The sequence below is a fragment of the Lepidochelys kempii genome, chromosome 2 (assembly GCF_965140265.1).
Source record: "Lepidochelys kempii isolate rLepKem1 chromosome 2, rLepKem1.hap2, whole genome shotgun sequence".
NCBI lineage: Eukaryota > Metazoa > Chordata > Testudines > Cheloniidae > Lepidochelys > Lepidochelys kempii.
In genome coordinates this window covers 112198248-112225830 of record NC_133257.1, presented here as the reverse complement: position 1 = coordinate 112225830, position 27583 = coordinate 112198248, and the positions used below count along the sequence as shown (strand labels likewise).

At 41.4% G+C, this 27583-nt stretch overlaps 1 protein-coding gene across 16 annotated transcripts in view; it reads left to right on the top strand.

The window, feature by feature from the left end:
• ATXN1 (ataxin 1) overlaps positions 1-27583 on the top strand; it is a 279929-nt gene that overhangs the window by 184765 nt on the left and 67581 nt on the right. Inside the window, exon 6 of one of the 16 annotated variants that reach the window (XR_012157326.1) lies at positions 18329-18346. The exons of 14 other annotated variants lie outside the window; for them this stretch is intronic. The gene's annotated coding sequence lies outside the window, so the exon portion shown is untranslated. Of the gene's footprint in view, positions 1-15286; positions 15351-18328; positions 18347-27583 lie in introns of those variants that run through there. One more of the 16 variants, XM_073331978.1, reaches the window with a different exon arrangement.

The following is a 27583-nucleotide window of genomic DNA, read 5'->3' as shown; positions in this document are numbered from 1 at the left end:
GTTGTACTAATCTGCTATCAGTCTGAACATCTACTGCCATTAAAGTGTTGATTAAATAACAGTTAGTAGTAAGGTGTTTTTAAATGTCCTGCTAGTTAGTACAAAAGTTTCAGCCAGTTAAAACTGAAAAATATACTTAGAAGTAAACATAAAGTCCAAGATTTTCAAGAGACAGTCTGTGCCCAACTTGAGACATCTTAAAAGGGGCCTGGTTTCCAGAAAGTATTAAGCATCTGCCATTTGAAGTATCCCCAAAATCCCTAGTTACTTTTAAATATCCTTTAAAGTGAGCCTGCAAACACTTATGCACATGCTTACAGTCATGATTGTAATGTCTTTGGGGCAGAGACTCTGTCTCTGTGTGTTTTGTACCATGCCTAGCATAGTGCAGTCTTGACTGTGTTTGAGGCCTCTGGTAACTATGCTGTCATAAATTTTAAATAATTATAATTAAATAATAATACTGTAAAAAGTTAAATATATGTCAAGTTAATGTTGTGCTCCCCTCCCCTCAGGCTGACTAGCATAAATTGAATCTTGAAATAATTAGCCCAAGCAATTACCATTCAATATATAACTCTGATATCTGTGAATTGTGGTAACATATGTAGGCCTGATCCTGCTAGGTGCTGAGTAGATCCTGGAAAGACCTAGCAGGATCAGGTCCTATATTTCCACTATTGTGCAAGACACAAATACCATGTAAATATGATTGTCTTCATTCTAAGTAGCTATACAGCATATACACACTCTACATATATTTCAGATTTCGGTACTTATATTTACAGCTGATTAAAAATTTTACAGTATTGTATATACTGTGCTGATTAAATAGTTGTAATGAAACACTTTACTGTTCTATGATTATTAATTTTTGTCCAAATTTTTGGCAGAGGCTATTAAAAACCAACTGTAAAATTTGATTGAACTTTCCAGGTGGTTTGACTGCAACATCTGTTTTCGTGTCAGTAAATGTGAGAAATACACACAGCGTCAGCCTCTTTTAATAATGTCAGAGATTAGGTATTTGGAAGTAGTGAGACACATCAAGAAGTACTTGGCTTGGTTTTGAACTTGATGAATTTTAGTGGCTTTTATATGGAGTAGAAAACCTTCTGTAAGACATAACGCAGTCCCATTCTCTCTTACACAATCATGAAATCAGTTCCACAAGTTTCCAAGATTTATTTTCAACTTTAACACATAAACAGATCTTTTTTCTTGTTGCTGATTTGAGCAATTCCTCACCCCAGTCACGTGGAAAAATTGCTTGGGTAAGAAAAATATAATACTCATTATATTGTAACTTTGCAGATAAAGCCAAGTGCCCTACCCACTTTTTTGCAGCATTGTACTATTCATATGTGTTCACTCCTAGAGACTAAACTTGCAAAAGAGAAGAGAGCTCTGAAGCATCTCTCAGACATGATTGTGAGGTTGGTCTTTTTTTTTTTTTTTTTTTTAATGGTGAGCTCAGAATCCAAAGACGCTCAGCAATCAGCAAGTTTGAATGTCAGCCAAGATGCTAAACTGGCAGCCTTCCACTCTGCTATCAGTGTGAGTGAAATGTGTACTCAGTGACTTGATTCAGGACCTTCATAGTTTGCAAGCAAATATTTCTGCTTTTAGAAATACCGAAAAAATAGAAAAAGATGTGTGTGTCTGCATTTGTGTGTGTGAGAAGAGAGATGGTTCTGCACCGTTAGTAGTAGGTGTTAACATTCTACAGCCCAGTCAAGACCCCATGCTTAGAACATCACTTCAAAGGTTATATTGTATTTCCAACATGCATTTCATTATGTCTTTTAATGTTTTTGCTATTAAATCTAGCTTGTATAAGGGCAGTAAACATCTCACACTGGTAATAAACTGCAGGAAAGCAAAGCAAATTGACACTTTGTATAAAGGTTGCCCAATGAAAAAAATGCAAATAAGCTGTGATACAGCCACATTTGCATTTTCTCGTGGGTTTAGTGATGATACGCACTGCATGAGCTTGGCAGACTTGCCTCTTGGGATGGTGCACATACTGGTGGTACGGCCCTGCAGGGTAAATTTAACAAGTGTAACTGTGATTTTGCATGCGGCGTCTCAGAACCACTGAGCAAAGTGCAACAATAAATAGTGACAGAGAAAATTGATTTATAGAGTAAATGTGTTTGGTGGAAAAATAGTGTTATACAAATTTTACACTTTGCCAAAAGAAGTTGAGCAATTTTGTTTTGGTGGCACTACTCAGCTTTCCAAGCTAAATTCTTCCTTCTGTCCCCTTATTATTTTTTCCATTGTATTCTTTTAGACGATATCAGGACGATGGAATAATGTGTAGACCTCTGTATTTGAGATGGACACATCATTGAAGTCCTATACAATACATTGGCTATGTGTTTCCACTGAATGACAGTGCAATCCCACAGTCTTTAAACATATGAAATCAATTGCAGCTCTCCAAATATGTTGCTTTGTGTAACAGAAACGGAAGGTGGGAGCATATTTTAGAATTGTGATAATAATCATGTTATAGGGAGGAGAAAATGGAAACTGATTCTCAGAACGCTTCACAATATATCTATTTGTATTTTGGAGAGTCATATATGCTTTTCAAGTGTCGCTGTAAAACCACACTTCTGAAGGAAATTTGCCTGTCTTTTGCCCACACCAGTTTTGTTTCTTTCCAGGCATAATTTCAATATGTTTAGTTAAAAATAAACCAAATAGAACAGGCTGAATTAGAAGTTCTTGGCATTGGCCTTTGTGTGCAGAATGTTCTCCCAAAATAAGTCATGGATATTTTAAAAATCGAACAATTTTGGCTGAAATAGATTTCAATTTTTCTACTGTAATACTAGTGGTCCAAATAAATCTTTGCTGTAACTGCACTGCTCCAGTGGAGTTGCCCCAGCAATATATTTGGCCCAGAATGTATAATTATTACATCTCCCGTAGCTATTGTCAGGGTTTCTTCCCCCTCTGAACTCTAGGGTACAGCTGTGGGGACCCACGTGAAAGACCCCCTAAGCTTATTCTTACCAGCTTAGGTTAAAAACTTCCCCAAGATACAAACTTTGCCTTGTCCTTGAACAGTATGCTGCCACCACCAAGCGTTTTAAACAAAGAACAGGGAAAGAGACCACTTGGAGACGTCTTCCCTCAAAATATCCCCCCAAGCCCTACACACCCCCTTTCCTGAGGAGGCTTGAGAATAATATCCTAACCAATTGGTTACAAAATCATCAAAGACCCAAACCCCTGGATCTTGGAACAATGGAAAAATCAGTCCGGTTCTTAAAAGAAGGATTTTATTTAAAAAAAAAGAAAGGTAAAAATTATCTCTGTAAAATGAGGATGGAAAATACTTTACAGGGTATTCAGATTCAAAACACAGAGGATCCCCCTCTGGGCAAAACCTTAAAGTTACAGAAAACAGGAATAAACCTCCCTCTTAACACAGGGGAAATTCACATAAAACAAAAGATAAACGAATCCGCCTTGCCTGGCTTACCTATACTGGTTGCAATATTGGAGACTTGGATTAGGATGGGTTGGAGAAGATGGATTTCGGTCTGGCCTCTCTCAGTCCCAAGAAAGAACAACCCCGTAAACAAAGAGCACAAACAAAAGCCCCACCCCACCCCTCAAGTGTCTTCACATTTTTTCTCAGTTTCTCTATAAATATTCAAGCACTTTTTAGTGATAGTTTTGTTAATGATTTGCAGTGATGAACGAACATTGTCAAACTCTATGGTTTGTGCTCATGAATCCTATCATAAAATGTTTGAGTAAAATTTACTTAAGGTTTGTAAGCAGGGGAGGAGAGACTTCCTTAATTTGGGCCAAATTCTGCCTTTGGATCTGCACGTGTGTCTGCTGTTGACTTCTATAGAAGCCCTGTGTGCACATTGGAAGGCAGAATTTGGCCTGTGATTTAACTGTATCTTGAGATAAATGTTGAAAGTTTTTCCCTGTTACACTTACCCGCACAGACAATCACATCATTCTTGAAATGAATTCTCCTTTAGTTGGCCATATGCAAAAAATTATGTCAAGTATCAGGGGGTAACCGTGCTAGTCTGTATCCACAAAAACAACAAGGAGTCTGGTGGCACCTTAAAGACTAACAGATTTATTTGGGCATAAGCTTTCGTGGGTAAAAAAAAACAACACTTCTTCAGATGCAAACCGTCTGAAGAAGTGTTTTTTTACCCATGAAAGCTTATGCAGAAATAAATGTGTTAGCTTTTAAGCTGCCATCGGACAAAAAAATTATGTGAACATCTGTGTAAGCAACAACACACAGGGAGACAAATTATTGATAGTAAGAGGCAAAGTCTTGTTTCAAAATCTTGTCTGGGGAGTGCATGTGTACAGAAATGCACTTTGTTCTAATTACACATAAAGATTGTCACTTTAATGTTCCACAGGCTTGTTCCCAATAACAACTGGTGGGGTTTTGCTCTCCCCCCACCTTTTTTTAAGAACCCAATATATAGTTTCATTTTGGTAGCTGACATTATCAGGAAAACGATATCAGAATTGTGTGGGACTTTGTGAGTCATTACCAGAAATAATGCAGTGGGCAGATTAGCCGCTTGAAAGTGGCTGCTCTGAGTGTTTGCTGCATACGAAGGTGCAATGCAAATGGTTTCGGGCCTAGGATAATTTTATGATCTCTTTGAAATACTTTAGGTGAACTATATATTTTTCCTCCGCATACTCTGCTGTTTCCATTGGTAGCAAGGCTATTTAGGTTCCAAGGTTATTTAGCTAGATGCCCATAAAAACCAAACAAAACAAAAACAAACAAAAACCACAATAAAACCCACACACTCAGAATGTAACTCAAAATTCAATCAGCTGATGTCCAATTAAACCCCATGAAAACTGTACATGTCTTAAGGCTACTCAGTTAACATTACATAACATTGTACAGCAGAACACTCAAAAGCATTTAAATCACTTAGAAATGATTGAAGTTGCAGATTTAAGAAATAATGATAGCAACGTTTATAGAAGTACTCAGAACAGTGTGTTTATATGTTTGCTTAACCTTCATACTGGCATCAAGAACATTCATGATTGCAATCTGCCTTTCTTAACTAAAGTCAACTCTACCATATAGACAGGCTAAATCATCGGAACTCTGAGAGGTTCTGGCAAGTGGAGAAACTGTACAATATACTAGATTCTGGCCTTCAGTTATGCACAGCTTAAACTCCCCCTGCAAAGTGTTGTTACCTGTGCTTCTCCTTCAAAGCAGTATTACCACCTGCAAGAGGCAGCAGCTAGAGCAGTAGCTCTCAACCTTTTCAGACGACTCTACCCTTTTCAGGAGTCTGATTTGTCTTGTGTACCCCCAGGTTTCACCTCGCTTAAAAACAACTTGCTTACAAAATCAGACATAAGAATACAAAATTGTCACAGCACACGGTTACTGAAAAATTGCTGACTTTCTCCTTTTTACCATATCATTATAAAATAAATCAACTGGAATATAAATATTGTACTTACATTTCAGTGTCTAGTATAGAGAGCAGTATAAACAAGTCATTGTCTGACATTTTAGTTTATACTGACTTTGCTAGTGCTTTTATGTAGCCCAGGGGCTCTAAAACTGGGGGTCGGGACCCCTGAGGGGGTTGGGAGGTTATTACATAGGGCAGTGGTTCCCAAACTGGGGTTTGCAGAACCTTACAGGGGGGTTCACTAGAAAAATTGCACTAATGGCGGCCAGAGGACCCCGGGCATTGTGGGCAGCAGGTGGGACCCAGTGGCAGGGCAGACAGCCCGAGCCCCAGGGAGAGCGGGGCCGGGCAGTTGGGGCTGGCAGCCCAAGCCCTGCCCCCGTGAGCGGGGGAGCCGGCTGCCTGAACCCCAGGGCTCCACGCGGGGCTGGCAGCCCGAGCCCCAGGGAGAGCAGGGCCGGGCAGTTGGGGCGGTCAATGGGGTCCAGCAGCAGGAGCCCCGGGGAGTGCGGAGGAAATTTAAACTTAAATCCCTGGAAATATTCATTTTTAGGAGGAGGTTCACGAGATTTCACAATTTAGTGAAAGGGGTTCGCGGGCTGTTAAAGTTTGGGAACCACTGACTTAGGGGCTTGCGAGCTGTCAGCCTCCATCCCAAACCCTGCTTTGCCTCCAGCATTTATAATAGTGTTAAATATATTTAAAAGTGTTTTTAATTAATAAAATCCATCTATCTGCAGAAATGCTGTCTTGTTTCCATCACAAAGCTGGTTAAATAGTAAATATTCTTTAGCCAGGATGGTTTAGCAGCTAACCTTATGGACTATAGTGTAACTATTTATGCATATGCCCAACCTCCCTTTAGCCTCCCTCTCCATTTGTCTGTTATTAGGAGTCTGTTGCACATGAACAATAGACCCTCCCTACCTTCCGCTAAAGGTTTGCTACCCATAAACTTGTAGAAATGTTTCCTGTTTTTCTCACATGGTTTGCAGATAATTTTCTAAAAATCCCTTTCAGAATGTTATGGAAAACGGGTACCTTTTCCAAGCACTCTCTTCCATACAAAGTTATGTCTCTATGGGACACTGTGGGCAGATATGCCTGGAACTCCAGTCTATACCATCCACTCCTGCCATGTATTTAATATAATCCATAAAACACAGAGATTTGGACTGGTAAATTTCTGGGTTGTGTGGGAACTACCATGGTGTTTTTCTGATGCATTGCTGAGAAGGTTTATATGCATTTTCTCTCCTACATTTTATCTGAGTATTTAACTGCCAGCAATTTCCCACTGGCAACTGAGTTGTTTTGGGTAGAGACTTTCCTGTTAGGTCTCAGAGTATCACATTGTCCCAGGTGTAAAAAAAAAATATTTCCTCATCCAAGTGATATTCAAGGCACAGCAAGGGGAACATTTTGTTGAAGTTGAAATGTGTCTGGAAAGAGGGGGAGCCGCAGAGGCTCAGTGGATCCAGCTACTCTAGAGTCCAATTAATATCCACAATCAAGAGTGTATTGTAGAGCTGTAATGCACAGAAGAGCCTTGTTAGAACTCTAACATGCAGTAGCTTTTGGCATTTAATACCATATCAAGTGTGTTTCATAGGAATTTACTTTTAAAAATAGGGCCTCCCCCACTTCTTCCCACGGTTCTGCTGTTTTACTGCTAGGTGTAGGAATGTCAAAGGAAAACAAACAGTGTCCTCTCTTCCTGCTGGCCTTCCAGTGATGTATGAAAACCACATTGACATTGGGACCACAGTGAGGTGATTTCTGTCTGGTGTTCCCTGAGTGAAACGGCTCCCAAACAGTGACACTTTACAGCGAAAAAGCTCAGAAAGAAGCATTAAGTACAGAAGTGCTGGAGTAGTGGCTGACTGACTTCTTGCTGGCCTCCCATTGGCCATTTGATGGAGCTGCTCAGAATGGTTCTGGGTCATGGAGGGCAGGGGAAGCTTTTCTTTAGTGTAAAGCTGCACTGTGCAAGCTAACTGATCATAAAATACCATAAATCCTCACCAACCACACGTTAACAAGGGTGACCACATTAGGTCCTAACTGATGTATGAGTGCATTGAGAGGCTGTTTTCTGAACTCCCTGGCAGACAGTCTCATAGGGGAACCTCACACATACCCTATACAGAGCAGACACCTCTGATACGAAGACAGACTTGTCTCTGTACCTCCATTATTCCAAAACGGAGCCACTGCCTCCTGACCTGGATTTATAAACAGGTAGCATCTCTATGCTACATCATCTATCGGTATGCATCCGATGAAGTGAGCTGTAGCTCACGAAAGCTCATGCTCAAATAAATTGGTTAGTCTCTAAGGTGCCACAAGTACTCCTTTTCTCTATACTTTGAGCAGATCACTAGGAACACCAGAAGAAAAGAATGAGAGGGAGGAGTGGGGGGGAGAGAGAGAAATTCTGCTACATAGAGGAGAGGGAGAATAGTGTGTGGTATATGCTTTACTGACTAGCACTATATAGCCACATTGGGTATGCAGCTCCCTTTCACTCATCAGTATCATTAGAATTGCTAAGACTTCTTTTAAGAAGGAAGGGAAGGAACTCTTGTTTGGTATGTTACTGAAGTACTCCAGCTTCTGATGTTTTCTGAGGTCGAGTTTCCCTCCCACTGTCTCTGGAGCTTGGAATTCGCTGAAGTCCTGCCTAAGGAGAATAGTTGGCAGGCAGCTCAGACATTTCTGCCCTGACTTGAAATGAATGGCAGTAAGACAGAGCTGTTGTTATTAAAACAGGAAAAAAACCTGGGTATGTGAAAAGATTAAAAACCTATTTTGAATGTGTCACGAAAGCTTATGCCCAAATAAATGTGTTAGTCTCTAAGGTGCCACAAGTCCTCCTGTTCTTTTTGCTGATACAGGCTAACATGGCTACCACTCTGAAACCTGTAATTGAAACAGGTATTAGGATTAAAATATGCTTTTAAAAAGACGCAGGCAAAAGTCTTAAAGTGGACTTGGTTAAACATGTTCTGACTTTATTGAACTGAAATGAAAGATTGTTTTTGTTTGTTTGTTTTGGGGGAGATTGTAGATAACTTCATGTATATATTTGTAATGTAAAATTTGCCATGTGAAAACTTTATGGATGAATCCTCAGTTGCCACCCACAACCACAGACTGCTCCAAAGCAGCTTAAAAACAGCATGCTGGTTGTGCTGGGGAGAAAACAGCAACTGCAGGGGGTCTGCATAGTGTGATTCTGCTCCTGGGCAGATCTCAGCAGCTCCCTATGTGGGTGGTTGTTTCAATGCTATTTGCATTAGAAAAAGTTTTGAAATGAGGCAGAGTGTAACAACTGGTTTCATAAACAAACTGTAGCTTATTCTTAGTAAGTGGGAGACTGGGGGCAGAGCAAGGCTATGGCCAGTGGTTCATGCACTAACCTCTCGTGAGCCGAAACCTCATGGGGGCAGGAGGGCGGGTCCCTCAGTAGCTACTACTGCTTATGTGTTTTCCCACTGACTTCAGTAGACATTAGATCAGACCCTATGTTAGGGCAAGTAGTTTGTCAGTTTTGACCTGAATGTATCTCAGACCTGCATCATTTTTCCTCCCGTCCTTTAGGCCCTGATTCAGGACAGTCCTTAAGCACATACTGCCCTGAATGGGGATGCCTTTCTGAATCAGGCCCTCAGTATGAGGCAGGATGTAGCTGCTGTGTTTCAACATAGTTATTATGTCCCAAATAGTCTGACACTCTCACAAAAGATTTTTAAAGGCAGGAGATAGTCGTGTCCCCGCCCTCCCCCCGGTCTATGGGTTTTTGAAAAAACATTTCCAAAATCTGTATTGTCAAGTTGTGTGTGTGGGGGGGGATGTTAGTGAGAGAGAGAGACAGAGAGCTGCATAACAAAACGTAGTATAATATTTTCGATTTCTCTATTTTTTAGCATAAAGACAGCTTTTTTCCCCCCAATTTGTTTATTCATTGTTTAGTCAAAGAGAGTGACCAGCTTTTGTTGAGACAAAGTTCCCTGGATGCTTTTCACCACTGGAATGATATTAATTATCATCAATATATGTATTTCAGTTACAGCCTGAGATGTTACTATTAGATAAAGTCAAATTATGCCTTCTTATATAATATTAAATATGAAACAGAAATCTGAAGGCCAAAACAAGAAGCCTGTGTCAACATTTTAAAAGTTGGATGCCTAAAGATAGGCACCTAAATCTGCATTTAGGCACCTAAATAAGCAGGATGGTTTTCAAAGGTCCCGAGTACCCACAACTCCAAATGAGGTTAGTGAAAAGCAGGTGTCCTTTTTTGGCATGCTCCTGTTGATGCCAGTAAGAGCAGCTGGGTGACCAGCACCTTTGCAAACCGGGCTGCTTATTTAGATGCCTAAATATGGATTTTGGTGTTTAATTTTAGGCACACAAGTGTGAAAGGTTTTGGCCTTGGTAACTAAAGTTTGATGGAAATTAAAACAAATAAGCACTGTCCCCTCTATCCGAAAGTGCTGTGGCAGAGATCCAGGTATGCACCTTATGGTTTATATGTGGGAATCAAACGGGACAAAGTTAATGCTTTGTAAAGTATGTGCACGTCACGGTGCTGGAAGCTAGCTAGCATGTGTTGCATATAGCACATGCAAATGAAGGTCAGTTGGCTTGACAGGTGGTTATGAAACTAAACAGAAATTATGCAAAATGGGATGTACGTATCGGAGGGATTTTGTACATATTTTTTGTTTTTGTCCTTTAGCAGCTCCAGACTTCAATTAAAATACCAAAGAGAGAAAGGCATAAGCTGCAACCATTATATATACACTAGTTGTAAAGTAATAGCCTGCCACGTTCTTTTTATGGATCATTTTTATCCTGTTGCAACTGAGAATATAAAGCCATCTTACAGCTTGTCAAAAGTGACACCTGCTTTCATACTTCCTAATAATTACTACAGGTCTGAGAGGAAGGGCTTGGCAGGGTGCATACAAATTATGACTTGCTTCAGGGTAACAAATAATGTCATAATGACTTTAAGAGTTTCCTGTAACGTTCAGGATTGGTGTGTGTGTTTGACTGGTAAGAAATGAACAATTTGAAGAAGTGTTCTTGGTGGGAGGGAGGGGTTTCCTTTCAGAATAAACAGTAAATGTTGGATACAGTAAGTGTACAGATCAGTAGTAAAATATGCATATCTGCGTTAAGGTGTTCAGTGGATATGTATGCAATGTCTTATCTCTCTGCTGAATGCACTAGGCAGAATGCACTAGGCAGTTGCAAGGAACAGAACCCCATTTGATGCCAGATACAATGATCTTTCTGGAGCTCAGAACATGGGTGTGTCAAAGAATTTGCTTATGGGAAAGTGGCACTGACCTTTAATCACTCCCTGTGCATTAAAACAATTTTCAATTTAAAGTATTTGGATATATTTACTGTTCTTAATTCTCTGATTCTGCCATCCTTGCTGCAAAATCAACATGTTTGTCCCTGTAGTCTCTGAGACCCTTACAATCTTTAATGCATTTGTCCCCACAACACCCCTGTGAGCTTGGGCAGTGCTATTATCCCCATTGTACAGATAGACTCTCTGGCCTCAGTTCCCTAAGTGACATGCCCAAGATCACACAGGCAGTATCTGGTACAGCAGGGAACAGAACCAGGTTTCCTGCATCCTAAGCTAGTGCGCTAACCCCTGGATCACATCAGTGGCATTACTTTCAGTGTAAAGTGCTAGTCAGTGAAAGCAAGAATGGAAGAATAAGGTTCTGACCTGCTTCTGTATGGAAATATTATCACAGGTTAAAATACACTGTATGTTTGGTCTCTAAACAGTCCCTATTTCGAAGTGATATCTAGCTGAGAGGATATTTAGGTTGGTAGAAATTTTTTATGTAAAACCCAGAGAACAGTTTTTCTCCAGCCTAGCCTAGGGGCCTTTCTTCTCCACGTCCACTTATCCTCCAGCAATGAGTTGAAATTCCATAGTGCTAAAGAACAGCAAGGTTTAATTAAGTTCCTATTAAAATCTGTAACATATTCCCTCTTCCAGTTTTTTTTACAGGAAGATTGGGGTCCAGGTGGTTTCAGTATAGAGCGAGGGGCAAAATCCTGTGAGGAGTTAAGATGCTCACTGAATCAGCTCTAAAGACGTCTTGACATTTTTCTGAGAATAGGGGACTGTTCTCAGAATGTAACATTTCCACATTAACTTCCTTAAAGAACTAGAAGAGGGAAGCATTGGTAAATATATTTCTTTTTGAAGATGGAATGAGCCACAGTGGGGAGGCAGTTTCTTATCTGCAAATGTAACAGTATGTTTGTTCTCCCCAACTCTAAGGACACTTTTTAAAAAAAAAGAGGAGTGCATTTTACTTCCTGTCCGAGCAAAGATAGGCTTTGCTATGAAAAGAATGGATGTGGAAAATGTCTGGGGTGTTTTTGTGTGCGTGTGTGTTGCACAGGTGGTCTTTTAACAGAGAGAGCTGTAGGAGATACAAAGTTCATATCTGTGTGGTGCTTTCATTGTCAGACAGATGATGTCTAATTCAGACAGCGGCAGCAACAAGAGAGATTAGGAGGCTAGAAGGGAGAGGAAAGGTTAAAAATGTTAAAACGAATAGCTTGAGTAAACAAGAAATAAGGGGGCTGGCTGGGGATGATATGATGAAAACACACTCCCAGTACTGTACTTGAAGGGTGTAAACATCCACATTGGGAGATTAATTGTTTTGGGTGGTCCAAAGAGGTATGAGGAGTAATTGATGAATGAGCAAGGAATAATGTAGGCTGAAACCCAGAAGCCACTTCCAACTGATGAGATCGATTAGATTGTGGAATAATCTTCCAAGAGAAGGGGTGGAAGCCACGTCATTTAAACTAGACTGAACAAAGACAAAGCTCTCAAGAGAACAGAGAATAATGCTGCATTGGCGATGGGGTGGAGAATATCATAGAATCATAGAATCATAGAATATCAGGGTTGGAAGGGACCCCAGAAGGTCATCTAGTCCAACCCCCTGCTCAAAGCAGGACCAATTCCCAGTTAAATCATCCCAGCCAGGGCTTTGTCAAGCCTGACCTTAAAAACCTCTAAGGAAGGAGATTCTACCACCTCCCTAGGTAACGCATTCCAGTGTTTCACCACCCTCTTAGTGAAAAAGTTTTTCCTAATATCCAATCTAAACCTCCCCCACTGCAACTTGAGACCATTACTCCTCGTTCTGTCATCTGCTACCATTGAGAACAGTCTAGAGCCATCCTCTTTGGAACCCCCTTTCAGGTAGTTGAAAGCAGCTATCAAATCCCCCCTCATTCTTCTCTTCTGCAGGCTAAACAATCCCAGCTCCCTCAGCCTCTCCTCATAACTCATGTGTTCCAGTCCCCTAATCATTTTTGTTGCCCTTCGCTGGACTCTCTCCAATTTATCCACATCCTTCTTGAAGTGTGGGGCCCAAAACTGGACACAGTACTCCAGATGAGGCCTCACCAATGTCGAATAGAGGGGAACGATCACGTCCCTCGATCTGCTCGCTATGCCCCTACTTATACATCCCAAAATGCCATTGGCCTTCTTGGCAACAAGGGCACACTGCTGACTCATATCCAGCTTCTCGTCCACTGTCACCCCTAGGTCCTTTTCTGCAGAACTGCTGCCTAGCCATTCGGTCCCTAGTCTGTAGCTGTGCATTGGGTTCTTCCGTCCTAAGTGCAGGACCCTGCACTTATCCTTATTGAACCTCATCAGATTCCTTTTGGCCCAATCTTCCAATTGGTCTAGGTCCTTCTGTATCCTATCCCTCCCCTCCAGCGTATCTACCACTCCTCCCAGTTTAGTATCATCCGCAAATTTGCTGAGAGTGCAATCCACACCATCCTCCAGATCATTTATGAAGATATTGAATAAAACCGGCCCCAGGACTGACCCTTGGGGCACTCCACTTGATACCGGCTGCCAACTAGACATGGAGCCATTGATCACTACCCGTTGAGCCCGACAATTTAGCCAGCTTTCTACCCACCTTATAGTGCATTCATCCAGCCCATACTTCCTTAACTTGCTGACAAGAATACTATGGGAGACCGTGTCAAAAGCTTTGCTAAAGTCAAGAAACAATACATCCACTGCTTTCCCTTCATCCACAGAACCAGTAATCTCATCATAAAAGGCGATTAGATTAGTCAGGCATGACCTTCCCTTGGTGAATCCATGCTGGCTGTTCCTGATCACTTTCCTCTCATGCAAGTGCTTCAGGATTGATTCTTTGAGGACCTGCTCCATGATTTTTCCAGGGACTGAGGTGAGGCTGACTGGCCTGTAGTTCCCAGGATCTTCCTTCTTCCCTTTTTTAAAGATTGGCACTACATTAGCCTTTTTCCAGTCATCCGGGACTTCCCCGGTTCGCCACGAGTTTTCAAAGATAATGGCCAGTGGCTCTGCAATCACAGCCGCCAATTCCTTCAGCACTCTCGGATGCAACTCGTCCGGCCCCATGGACTTGTGCACGTCCAGCTTTTCTAAATAGTCCCTCACCGCCTCTATCTCCACAGAGGGCTGGCCATCTCTTCCGCATTTTGTGATGCCCAGCGCAGCAGTCTGGGAGCTGACCTTGTTAGTGAAAACAGAGGCAAAAAAAGCATTGAGTACATTAGCTTTTTCCACATCCTCTGTCACTAGGTTGCCTCCCTCATTCAGTAAGGGGCCCACACATTCCTTGGCTTTCTTCTTGTTGCCAACATACCTGAAGAAACCCTTCTTGTTACTCTTAACATCTCTGGCTAGCTGCAGCTCCAGGTGCGATTTGGCCCTCCTGATAACATTCCTACATGCCCGAGCAATATTTTTATACTCTTCCCTGGTCATATGTCCAACCTTCCACTTCTTGTAAGCTTCTTTTTTATGTTTAAGATCCGCTAGGATTTCACCATTAAGCCAAGTTGGTCGCCTGCCATATTTACTATTCTTTCGACTCATCGGGATGGTTTGTCCCTGTAACCTCAACAGGGATTCCTTGAAATACAGCCAGCTCTCCTGGACTCCTTTCCCCTTCAAGTTAGTCCCCCAGGGGATCCTGGCCATCCGTTCCCTGAGGGAGTCGAAGTCTGCTTTCCTGAAGTCCAGGGTCCGTATCCTGCTGCTTACCTTTGTTCCCTGCGTCAGGATCCTGAACTCAACCAACTCATGGTCACTGCCTCCCAGATTCCCATCCACTTTTGCTTCCCCCACTAATTCTACCCGGTTTGTGAGCAGCAGGTCAAGAAAAGCACCCCCCCTAGTTGGCTCCTCTAGCAGTTGCGCCAGGAAATTGTCCCCTACGCTTTCCAAAAACTTCCTGGATTGTCTATGCACCGCTGTATTGCTCTCCCAGCAGATATCAGGAAAATTAAAGTCACCCATGAGAATCAGGGCATGCGATCTAGTAGCTTCCGTGAGCTGCCGGAAGAAAGCCTCATCCACCTCATCCCCCTGGTCCGGTGGTCTATAGCAGACTCCCACCACTACATCACTCTTGTTGCACACACTTCTAAACTTAATCCAGAGACACTCAGGTTTTTCTGCAGTTTCGTATCACCTCAATATGCTCCCACCTCCTGTCTATAAACTGTGTTATGTGTGTTGCATATAGTTGTTATGGCAGGAAACTTGCAAGGAGATGTGTGTGAGAGTGGCATATTAGAGCATATTTGAATAGGGATTTTTTTGTGGAAACTAAGATTGTTGCTAAGATTGCTGCTTTTTGACAGCCTCCACTTGTACTTGGCTTAAAAAAAAAAGTGTACAAGTCTTACTATGAAAACTACACAGTGGTAAACTTTTTATCGTGTACTTGGAACAGATTCGCAGGATTGTTCTTGGAGTCTGAGGAGAAACTACTGGCAAGCTGTGTACAGCCATTACAAGTGAGAATTACTGAGCAGAATCAGCCTGCTTTACTCATTCAAATTCCTGATGTATATGCATGTACTAAATAATATATTCTTAAGTTCCAATTCACTTTTCTAACAGGGGCTTGCAGGTTCTTCCCCAGTTTTGGTCTAGGCCAAAACTTTCAGTAAATTGCTAGAAATCTATAGCACGGATAAGCACAGTTATGGTACTTTTTAGTAATAAGCATATAGCTTTTTCTGCAATTTGACTTCATGACACTACATCAATTATTCCTTAAGAACTTCATGTTCTCTTCCAACATAAAAGGCCATGGAATGGGAATGCTTACCCCCAGACTGCTCAGGATGTGGGGGATTGCATTTCTGATATTGTATTCTCTCTGCCCGGGGCCAGCCACTCTGTAAATAAGCCACGGGATGGTACCTGATATTGTCACATAAAGTGGGAACCCATGGGAATCTTTGACCTAAATCCTGCCTATCCCTCACTAGCCACATGACTTATCTTTCCCCACATACTTCCCTCACGTCAGGCCCACGTGAGGAAATTTTAGGGAAAAAAATCCACCAAGGATGCTGTCAGTTCAGCTGAACCAGTGTCAGCACTCATGGGTGCCCTAGACCCCAATTCAGTAAGCTGCCCCTTGTCATCAAAAACGTAAGCCTGTGCTTATTTCCCGTTGGTTTTAATGGGTTTGAAGCATGTTCTGAAGTATTTTTGCTGAACTGGAGCCCTAGTGTAGACAAGGCTCCAATGGCTTCAGTGACCATGCTTGGTGAAGACAATGACCACTTCTAATTGTGCTGCCACTGGTTCCCGGCCAAGGCTTTCACTCTCTGACACTTGCATAAAGGGTCACATAGTGCAAAGGAAGAGAAAATATTGCTGCAAGTAGCATTAATTAATCTCTTTTATTGATAGGCCCTTGAGGCTGTGTAGGAAGAGGAATATGCTACAGACCAGGCTGGCTGCACCATCATCCCCCTGCTCTCCCAGCTGCTTAGGGCAGGATTGTGCCTCAAGGAGATCGCAGAGCCCCCTATCCAGATAGGGGGGGTTGTACAGTTCTGCAAGGTCTTCCTTTCAGGCCACTGGCTAAATGGCATAACTGGGACCTATTCATATTTTGGTTTCCTTTTTTTAGGAGTCTGTGGAATAAAGCAAACTCATAGAGTGCTAATTTCCTTCTGCCACATAAGCATCAGTGCAAAGCCAAGACATTTCAGGAAACTATGTGTCAAGGTGAAGCCGAAACCTTTATTTCTGTAGCAGGAGATATTGATCCTATTTGTATGTTCTGTTACAATGACTTTACATTAGTCATTTAATATAGCAGAAATAGACTGTAATTAATCAATTCATGTGATGGATGTCGGCGAAGTAAAGTAACTGAGCTGCTCCTTTCTGATTGGCTTAGACAGCACGCCTGTCATACTGTATTGCATGCTTCAGGCTAGAAAAGAGTAGCTTTACCAGAAAATCACACTTTAAAAGGCTCATTTCGCCTCTAAGAGTAAGTTGGTTTCTGACTGCCTGATTTCTTTTAACTCTTTGTCAACAAAGTGTGATGCTTGTTGTGAATAATGAACAGGGCTTTGTGCTACTGAATGTAAGTTTGTTGTTTTTTGTGTTTGTAAATCCACTGTGCAGTGCAAGAGTCCAGCTCTCAGACCTAGTTCAAACCTTTTTGTGTCTGCTTATCTCTGTAACAAAAACATTTTTCGAAAACAAAAAACTGTTCCATTTTGAACCCTATGAAAATGCAAAGTTTAAAAATGTTTTTTCTAGTTTTGAGGAAATTTTTGTTGGTGTTGTTTATTTCTTTGCCTAAAACATTATGAGATGGATCCTTGCTTTAAAAGGTGAATTTCGGCCGTGGTTGAAAAGTGATAGAAGCAAGGCACCATACTTCTGGCAGTTCTTCCTGAATTTAATAGCAAACTTTACACTTCCACTTAAAAAAACTTGCAGAAAGGTTAAGTTTTTACTTATAGAAAGTAGCCATTAAAAAAATCTTTGTCTCCAAAAGCAGACCTCGTCAAATACACAAGGTCATTTTGCAAAGTCTGCTCTTGGCCTACATTTTTAAACCAGAACTGGCTTCTTGGTATTTTAAAAGTTAAATAATGTGTTGGTCTGGATGAGGACGAATGAGTTCTACTGCTCTAAAATATTTACAAATGCCGGTGGGACCAAGAGTAGTTTCCATAAAAGGCTGTGTGGATAAGTAATTCCCTAAAGGATTCATACTCTTTTACTTTAAATACTGCCTGTGGAATCTTTCATTTCAGATCCTTCAGTTAGTTCATAAGTTGCTGTCTTTTTACTATCTCTTGATTGTCAGCTTCCTTTCAAAGTTTCTGTTTCGGTTACCTGAGTTTCCTTTTGCCTCGTCCATTCCTTGTGTATTCATTTTCACTTAGGGAAGCAACTGTTATGGTAACTTTCTTAGCAGCTGTTGCAGAAGGAACTAGGCTCACTTTGTGCAGAGTACTTAATTTTCCACATATAGGGTGGAGGAGAGTGTTGCTTTATTTGAATCTCCAGATAAGTGAACATTCACTGGGTAAATTTGGCAGGCTTTTTAAAATTAAAATAGTTTCTCAGGCCTTTACTGGAAAGAGTAATTGCTTTCCAACAATGTAACTACTTTCCTATAGAGTAGCTGCTGTGTTATTGTTTTGAGGGATTTCTTGCTAATTTTCTGTTGTTATTGCTGTTTTCAATCATTCAATACAGAGTCTTCTCTCCCCCCACCTTCCCCTGGGAACTTGATGAACATTTTGGGCTTTAGAGTAACAGCCGTGTTAAGCTTAAGCTTATGCTCTAATAAATTGGTTAGTCTCTAAGGTGCCACAAGTCCTCCTTTTCATTTTGGGCTTTGGTGTTACTGGCTGAGGGAAGGTGGGCATTGGAACTGATTTTCCAATTTTTAAGCATAGATGCTGTTTTCCCCTGTCAGGACTGAATTCTGTCTTGTCCCACACAGGTGTGCTGAGAAGCAAGAAGGCACACGGTACATGCAAGCAGGACCCAGGTAGAATGCAGATACTAACTCCTTGAGCACAAGGGGCCAGTTAACATGTCCAGTGGGATTCCGTGGCTCCAGGCATGGTCAGTCATGCTGGGTGTGTTGCTGAGCGCCTGCTCTCCCCAACATGTGCACCTGCTAGTATCTAGAAGTAGGTGCTGAGACGAGTACAAGATGTACCTTTGACCAGCAGGGGCATTTTACAATTGGTTCCCTAGAACTCCCTCCGGCACTCTGCCCAAGCCTCCCTACACAGACAGAATGCCTCTGTTCAGCCACTCCAGAGGTATGGGATTGTGTGACTGTGGAGAACTACCCTTCATCAATAGAAGTGAATCTTTTCAGGTCATGGGTGAGGCACGTTGGCGGGGGCAGTGTGGGGAAGCTTGGACTTGTACTGCCCAGCACATCAGTTCTATGAATAAGAAGACAAAGCATCAGCGGCTCAAGTGTATTGAAACAGGAAGGGGAGCTCTCTTTGCACCAGCTTTGCACCACTGCTTCAAGTGGAAGAAAAGGAACTGTGCTCCCCCCGCTGTCTCTCCTACTTTTAACTCTGGAAAGACTTTGATCTCCAGAGCTGTCAATCAGACATTTTTCTCAGCCCAAAGACACTTAAAATAGAAAAAAAAAAAATGAAGCAAGAGAGATGCGTAAAGAAAAGATGTATAGGCCTCACTACATGCCATTGTGTGAAAATTGCTGTTTTGCAAACCACAGTAAGCACAAGAGAAATTAACAAATGCTAAAAAATTTTCTGGGTCAGGAAAATATTTACTTATAGATGTAAGAGGCAAAGGAAGGGAACAATAGAAGAGTCAAAGCTAGGCCTGACATTTTTGGCCAGCATAGCAGTGAGCATGGCTTAGAACTGTAAAGACAAATGGCAGGGCCAGCACTAGGCATAAGCACACTAAGCAATTGCTTAGGACCCTGAGCAGCTTAAGCCCCCTATTCATTTTTTTTTACTATGTGTGGTGGTGGGCGGGGGCCCAGTGGGCTAGCACTGCTTCTGGAATGAGACACTTATAGGGATGAGTTGGCCCTAAGTGTTTAAAGAATTAGCCTGATGCAGCACTCAGAAACTCCCCTTAGGACTTCTCAGCTATGCCAAGTGTGAGACTAACATCTCAAACGAGATTAAAATGGTTCAGCAGTCACTGCACTTCAAGAATGAAGAGCAGTTATGAAAAGGTTATAGGAAAAGTAGGCAGAAGTGTAACTAACAAGCTGAAGGGTGATCACGAGTAGAGGTGGAAATATTCAGAAGGAAAGCCCCAAACATACTTCTGATGAAAAAAAGTACTTAATATGGTGAGTGTTCAGTGCACCAGGAAGCAGTCTCTCTCTGTCACTCGCATGCATGCACGCACATCTATTATTACCAGAAGAATCTTGTCAGAGAAGATGGTGTCATTCTTACTTTCATTATCATATTTAATCATTCAGATTAAAAAGTAGCTATGGATTTCTTTTGCATGTTCTCTCTCAGCTAAGTGCTCTCAGTCTAGGCAGATGGCTCTCACTGATGTTAGAGAGAGTTTTGGGCACAGCTGGAGAGTAGGATTCTGGTCCTGATGGCACATCTTTTCTATTTTAAAAAAAAAAAAAAAAAGTGTGTGAGAGGGAGATTAACTGAAAATCATGTTTTCTGCATCTGTATTTTCAGAATGAACTTTGAGGCTTTAATATCAATTGCAAATATATTATCAGAAAGAGTAAAATAAAACAAAAACACCTGATTTTTGTTTTGTTTTACTTCTTTCCTTCTCACTTCAGAAATGATGTGACATTTTAAAAAATATTTAACTGGTACTGCATTTACAGTGGACACAACCTTCCAGCCGACTTTATTAAACATGACAAATGCAGTTCTTATTTTAATTTTTTTACTTTTTTCCCCCCCTTTTGAAATAAACGACCATTTGCTAGAGGTGAAACAATCATTCTGGGTCGAGCAGTAGCTCTGACATCCCACTTTCCTATTAATATCACTGAAAGCTTACTTGACGTGGTATAAATAGGAATGGAGGAGAGTGGTATAACGTAAATGATTTTCACATGTGAGAAATGATCTTCATAATTCATCCCCGCTCTGCCTTGCATGAGTTCTTCAGCAATGGAAATCAGTAGTAGTTTGTGGTTTTGTTTTTTTTCTGGGCCTGATTCTGAGTTTACTACCAGCTGTTTTACACTGTTAAACTTCACTGGAGCTACTCCAGATGTACACTATGGAAGGGAGAATAGAAGGAGGTTCAGCCTCTCACGTCTTGGATGTTGTCAAACAAGGAAACAATTTTAAGTGGTTATCTGTGGGTTTTTTTAAACAAACAAGTCAGATATGGGGTAAAACCTTAAGAATATGCTTGTCTTCACCCCTCTTAGTACAAGGAAACAAACAAACAAAAAGTAGTAATTATTAATATACTCAGTTAATTTCCTAAATTAGAGGAAAACATGCGATCACCTGGTATTGGACAAAATGCATGGCTAGTTAAATTCAGCCAGCACTGAATAGCATGACCCCGTCATGTGGCGAAGTGGTTAGTAGAAATTCCTCTGAATTGAGTGGGTCAGTGGGTTTAGCCCCTGAAAGGGGGTTTTCTCTCTCTCTTTGGCTTGCTTGAGTATAAACTGAGTAATCGTGATGGGTTGGTCACCTGTCCTGGAGGGAAAAAGAGGGTTCTTGGCTCTTGATTTGAGACCGCTGCTCCCCGCCAACCTCCAGGGGAGTAGAATGGCCATGGGCACCACCTGGTACTGGTTACGCGGCCTTTAAGTGATGTGGTAAGATCAGCTCCCCTACTGTATATACCAAAGTACCATAGAACCCTTCTCCTCGCATGGCAGAAGTCATGTAGGTGCTAATTATTGTTTCAAAGCAAAACAAAGTATCTGGTTATGTTTCCTGACAAGTTATCTTGGGGCTACTTCCATATGTAGTAGCTCCGTGCAATGGAGACCGCATGCCACGCGGAAGTGACACATTGGACAGATTTTTCTCCCTCTCCATTGGTACTGTCTGCCTGATAGTTAGATGCAGATTAGAGGCAAAAGCCTTTAGAGTTAGGGCTAGTCTACGCTAGAAGCGCTAGAGTGGCACAGCTGTACCAGTGCAGCCCCGTTTGCTGAAGCACTCTCTGCACCTGTGCTTACGTTGGTGTCACGTCTCTTCGGAGTGGCTTATTCACACCCCTGGACCGTGACATTAGTTATGCCGACATAAGTAGTCGTGTGTATAAGCCCTTGGTATTTTAATGGGAGATGGAAGAGTTACATTGTGGCCCACTTACAAATGTGCCTGAAATTATCTGGATTTCTGCCCACACCTGGGGAATGAAGTCAGGTTTCCAGGGTATTATAATCCAGAATTGGAGACAGATCCTTCCTCATCAGTTCTCATAAGTTGCATAAAACTGAACAAACGTATTTAAGTGTTGCCAGCTATTCAAACAATACACGCCTGCTAGTTCTTCAAATGCAGAAACCCTGCATAGTATATAATTCTTTTTAGAAATCTGATTAAGTTCAAATTTCCTATACATGGTGTTTACAAGCCCCCCTGCTAAAGTGGGGGAAGGAGCTACTTTCCAAGAAAAAATGTAGGCTGGATAATTTTGACATTGCTTAAAGTCACATTACCCTACACCCACCAGAATTCAAAGATAGAATGGAAATGGCATCATCTGTTCTCACGGTAACGCTAATAGCACTTCTCTCTCAGTTGGTTGTGTGGTGTCCCCACACTGCCAGTGTCACAATTAACATTTTTTGTAAGGACTTTGAAATGTATTGCCATAACAAGGTTGCTGTTCAGCAACCACAGAAATCCTAACAAGGTGGCTAATGGAGTTTTTTGTTTTCATTATGTCTCTATGTTCTGAAAAAGTCAGAAGGTTTTAACCCTGGCTTCAGCCAAGACACGCAGGCATGTTTAACAGAATAATATTTCACTTGTACTGTGACTAACGTACACTAAAAGGGCTTGAAGACCCTCTCATGTACAGTCAGTCAAATTGGTGTCCAAAGCCAAAGCAAAACTTGCATCCAAACACTTTTTTTTGGTCTTGAGCTAAAAAATGCACTTCATGTTGAACAGTCTCCCCCAAGTGCTGCAGTTAATAAGCCATGTTATGTTTTTACTGGAAAACCATGGTTCTAGCCAAGCATTCTTCACATTTTTCCCAGGATTTAGTCATAAAATCACTTCAGACATATTGCAAGTATGAAATGTGCACGTATCAGATAAAGGGCAGCAGTTTTGTTTTGTTGTAAAACTCCATGGAAACATTTCTGTCACTGTCAAATATGTTACCCCAAGAACCTGCCGGGTTTCTCTGCTAGTACATCTCATTGAGTAAGAAAATTCTGAACCACAGATTTCTCTGACAAACCTTAGCTTTGACAGAGTGATTCAGATATAAATCAGACAACACCCTCTGTGTGTGTACGGTGGGGAGCCGAGGGTACCATGCTTTGCATACAACATCAGACTGAGATATACAGGCCTGATTGCAGATGTGTGTTTTCAATCCTGGATTCATAACTATGTGCCAGAAAAAAAGTGAGACACTTAAAGACTTATTGAACTATTTTAAGATTTATTATTGCAAGAAATAATTTACGCAAGCGATAAAAGCCTGTAACACAGTAGGCAAGCTCACCCTTTCAGAGAAGAGGTTGCATCTCACATCACATTATAGCAGCCCCCTCTTGCTGATGCTCAGAGCATTGTTGCATATCTTGGGAAGGAGCTGAATCCAGTCCTGCTTGCCTGGAGAGAAACCCCTGAGAGTAAAGAAAGGTAGAGGGGGCAGTATTACCCCAGAGCCAGCTTATGCACCGGAGAAGAGGGAGATGAACTTACATAGTGACCCCTCGATACACGGCTCCAGCATGCTCAGGCCTGATACTAGCAATACCAAAGGCAGAGTAGAAAGATATTTAAAGCAACACTCACAGCAGTAGTGAGACTGGCTGGGGTTGTTCTTGTGGGGATGTGCAGTAAAGATGAAGTGGGTATGCAAGTTCATCTGTGTTTTACCCTGGGTATCAGATTGCATTCAGCCTGGATCAGAGTGGAGTGAGTTTTTGCTTATTATAGATGGACCTGTGAATCTGTTTATTAGTTTTTATATCTGAAATATTTGACTACTTTTCCTTTTTGCCAAGGGGACATTTATTGCTTGTATTTACTGTAGCAGCTTGCCATAGAGGAAGAACTTCACTCAGCAGATATCTTTCCAAATGCCCTTTTTCTTTGTACCTAATCAATCTCGTCACGTTACTAAGAACAACTTCCCTACTGGCCAATCAAGTAGCAGGACATCTTACATGCTCTGATGTGTACTAGGGCACAATGCTCCCTTTCATAGCTTTGGCTGGCTGGATTCCCATAGATGCTGAGGTCATAGTACTGATAACATAGAATGCTGAAAGGCACTGAAAATTTCAGTCTTAATGTACTCTGTTAACATGAGTATTTTTGGACTGTTCCTGCTGTTGCTCATAGTGGTTTTACAGCAGTATAACTCCATTCAATTTAAGAGCTAGTTCTGATTTGTATCAACATATCTGAGGACAGAATTGGGCTCTTTTTATATTAAAGGCAAAGAAGAAAAATCTTCTTGTCAACAATTATTAAATCTGTATGTGCGCACACACAAAACTCTACCTTCTCTTAAACACGAACTGTAAATGCATTGTATTATAGCCGTGCACACCAATGAAATCCAAATATTTTAATCTCAGGTGCAAAATTGGTCAGTTTGTTTCAAAGACTTCCTTAAGGTAGGGTGTAAGTGGTAGAAATACTCTCCTCCTGTTTGCTTCGTGGACACCCACAAAGGAAGAAACCTCTCTTCTATTTTTGGCTCAAAGAAGCCTTTTCATTTCTAGTGTGTGGGCCAGATTTTCAAAAGGAACCTTAACCTATCTTCCTAATTTGCAAGTGCAACGTTCTGCTTTTGAAAGGTTTTGTGTGGGTGTATTTCCGAGTTTAAGTTTTTGCTCATGCAAAACCAAAGATGTAGAGAATTGTGTCCCCCGTTTTAGTGGCAATTTTTGCAAATAAAATAAAATAGGACTTCTTGTAATGTAATTACACTAAATGAATAACATCAACGAACCCTGAAATTTCCACACGTCAAATTCACATTTATGTGGAATTGCTTAGATACGAGCTATCATGCCAGTGGTGTAAATGCTTGTAATTCAAGGAGAAGAATATTTATTTTTGTGCATCTACAAACTAGAGTAAAGGCAGCCATTATTATAATTACTTATAAGCAGTGTAGTACTTTGAATAGGACATGAATCTTAAGTTGCTTAATGTTCCTCTACTTGGGCCAATATCTTCAAAGATGGGTGGTTTAAGTTAGGCTTCATATTTAGGCACCTAAATAAAGCTGGCCTGTTATTCAACAGTGCTGAGCAGCTGCAGTTTGCATTCAAGTACTTAGGAGCTGCAGTTGCTCAGCACATCCAAAAATCAGGTCACCCTTATTTACGTACCTAAATATGGATTTAGGTGCCTAATTTAGGAATCCAAGGTTAGAAGATATTGGCTCTTGCATATTGTGAATTCTGCTCTGAATTCTGTAGATCAGAGATACTCAGATCTCAGTGGTTCAGGAGCCAAATTATATATGAATATCACTGCTGTAGAGGGATAGATGTAGTCTAAGCCAACATTTTTACAAAATGGAAGCCTCTCTTGTTCGTGCGGGTCCTTCACACAGAAACAGGGGACAGAAAAACATTCTTAATAATAGAATGTATTTGTAAAACCACTGTAATTGGCATAGGGATGTGAGTGCAGGTAGCACCTGAACTAGTGGAGTAGATTTCAAACTGGTGGTGCCCAGAAGTTAGGAGACCCAAGTTCTGTACATTTTGTTCTTGGAAAAGTGCCTTTGCTTCCCCAAGAAATAATGTTTGGACTCTTATCAGCACTCCTTCATGTCCCACCTTTACTGCAGTACTGAAGGTGAAGGTGAGCTGGTCAGCATTGTGGATCAGCTTTTAGGTAGGACCAGACTCATCCCTTGTGTAATTCAGTTAAAAACAGTGAAAAAACCAGGTGTAAATTTGGCCCATTGTCCTTTTGAGTTGAGTAGAGGTTGCAGAGAATCCTTGTCACAGTTCACATTATCTTGGGAAGCCTCGATGGAAAAGAATGGGCAGTTTGGCAGTAAGTGACATTTCTTGTTTTGCAAGTTGATGATGTGACACCCCAAGGCTCTCTTTTTGTTGGTGATTCTGTGATTTGAATGGGGTGGCTTTTAAATCAGTGTGCCATTGGCCATACCCATCTATGAAGTAAAACCCTATCAGAGATGAGCTAAACCACTTCTCACACTCTTGAGGTGTAGCCTCTGTTTGTCACTCGCTGGTCGTGTGGCCTAGAGTGACTGTTCAGTGTGCACGAATTGAGGAGTGCTAGTTTACCAATATGTATGTATATGTTAGGCAGTATTTCAAGGTAGTATAACAGTGATTATTGGACACATATGTCTAACAGCCAGCACCCTTCAACTCGTGTGTGGCATCATGTGCTGGCTCATCTAAATGGTGAGCAGATGCTACACCCAAGCAGCAGTGGAGTTTACATACCATTTGCACAGCACTGAAGTGTGAGGTAACATGGATTAACTTCTTGTTCAGTGACCGGTATGGACAGATTCCATGGTATATAACAAACCCTTCTTACTTCAGCCATGTGCTATTTGCCTTGTGTGGTCAGGTGTGTGACGTTCTAAAATGGGTAAGTGACCTGTATCTAAATGCAGGATAAATTAGTTTAATAGCACTGGATGAATTTGTCATTCCTTTGGGCATGTGTTGTGTTATACAAATATTTCCTCAAGGGAGGCTGGCATGCTTAGAACTGTCCCACGTGTACTTTGGGGAATAAGTGTATGGCACTGATTGATTTCAGGGGACAGGTCCTCAAGGAACTGTGGAAAAATCATGTTTCCCAGATCACTATTTGTGGCCTAAGTATCTCTGAGTAATTGAAGAAACGTGTGCATGGTTGTGTAGCCAGACAACTTCCTAGCGTCAGTGCACTTACATGCATAACTTAATCTAGCTAGGGCTGGCATTGACTTATGTGGCTAAGGTCTGCCTGTCTCGATATTAGTCAGAGCTCTCTGATTTTGCCCTCTTTTGAAACGTGTGTCCTGGCATGCAGCTCAGTTTTGCACAGGGCAGAATATCTTCAGATCATGGTCAGATGCTATAAAGGAAGAAACGTATATTACATGCATACTTTAGTCTCCTTTTAGGAGAGGAGTTGGAAAGATCTCAGGGCAAAATTTAGCACAAAATGCTTACATTATATAAAAAATACGTATTATTTGCTTCTCTTGCCTACAAGCATTTTCTTTAAAATACTGAAAAAATTGTTTTAATGAAGCATAAAAATTGATTGCCTCTTGCCAGGAGGGATCTTCCTCAGCCTTTAGATATTAAAAGACTTCATGAGAACCACAAGAATATCTTCTTGAATCATTTACATTTTTCCCTTTTACAGGCTTATGTAACCATGCAGAAAATCTAATAATAAGTGTGCTATTAGTATAGTGCGGTGCCTTCCTGCAAAGGAAGGTGTCGTGTTATTACAAATAACGATGCAGATATGTTTCAGTACACAGCTTATTTGAGTAACCTTTATCAACAGATCCTAGACTAATTGAACTGGTCTTTGCCTCTGTTCCACTGTTGTATTTCATATTTAGAAGGCAGTAGCACTGTTGCATGTTTCAGTTTCTGTAAATTGGGAGTGGCATGAGCATTGGTGAAAGGGATTGACTAGTAGTATTGTGAGGTCCAGATGCTGGGCATTGTTTTACACACGTGTGCTTGCACATGCATGCGGACACACATGCACACACACTTTGATGCTCCCTCCAGACTTAATCATGACCTACAAGCACTCTTTTTGGTTCCAACACTGGATCCCTTGAACAGGGATAGTTAATCTTCTGGTGATAGTGAAAGCAAGAATGAGACCAGCAGATAGATTTTTTCACTTATCTTACTCCAGGCTAGCTCACAAACCAGCCCTGTTCTCTAGTCATCACTCTTATGACTGCAAGCTAAGCTTTAAACAAGATGTGCTGTGAAATAGGGGCAAGGGAGATGGGCAGTGTCCTCTCTTTCCCTTAGCATCTCTGCATTAGCAGCATCCATTCCACCACTCAGACAAAC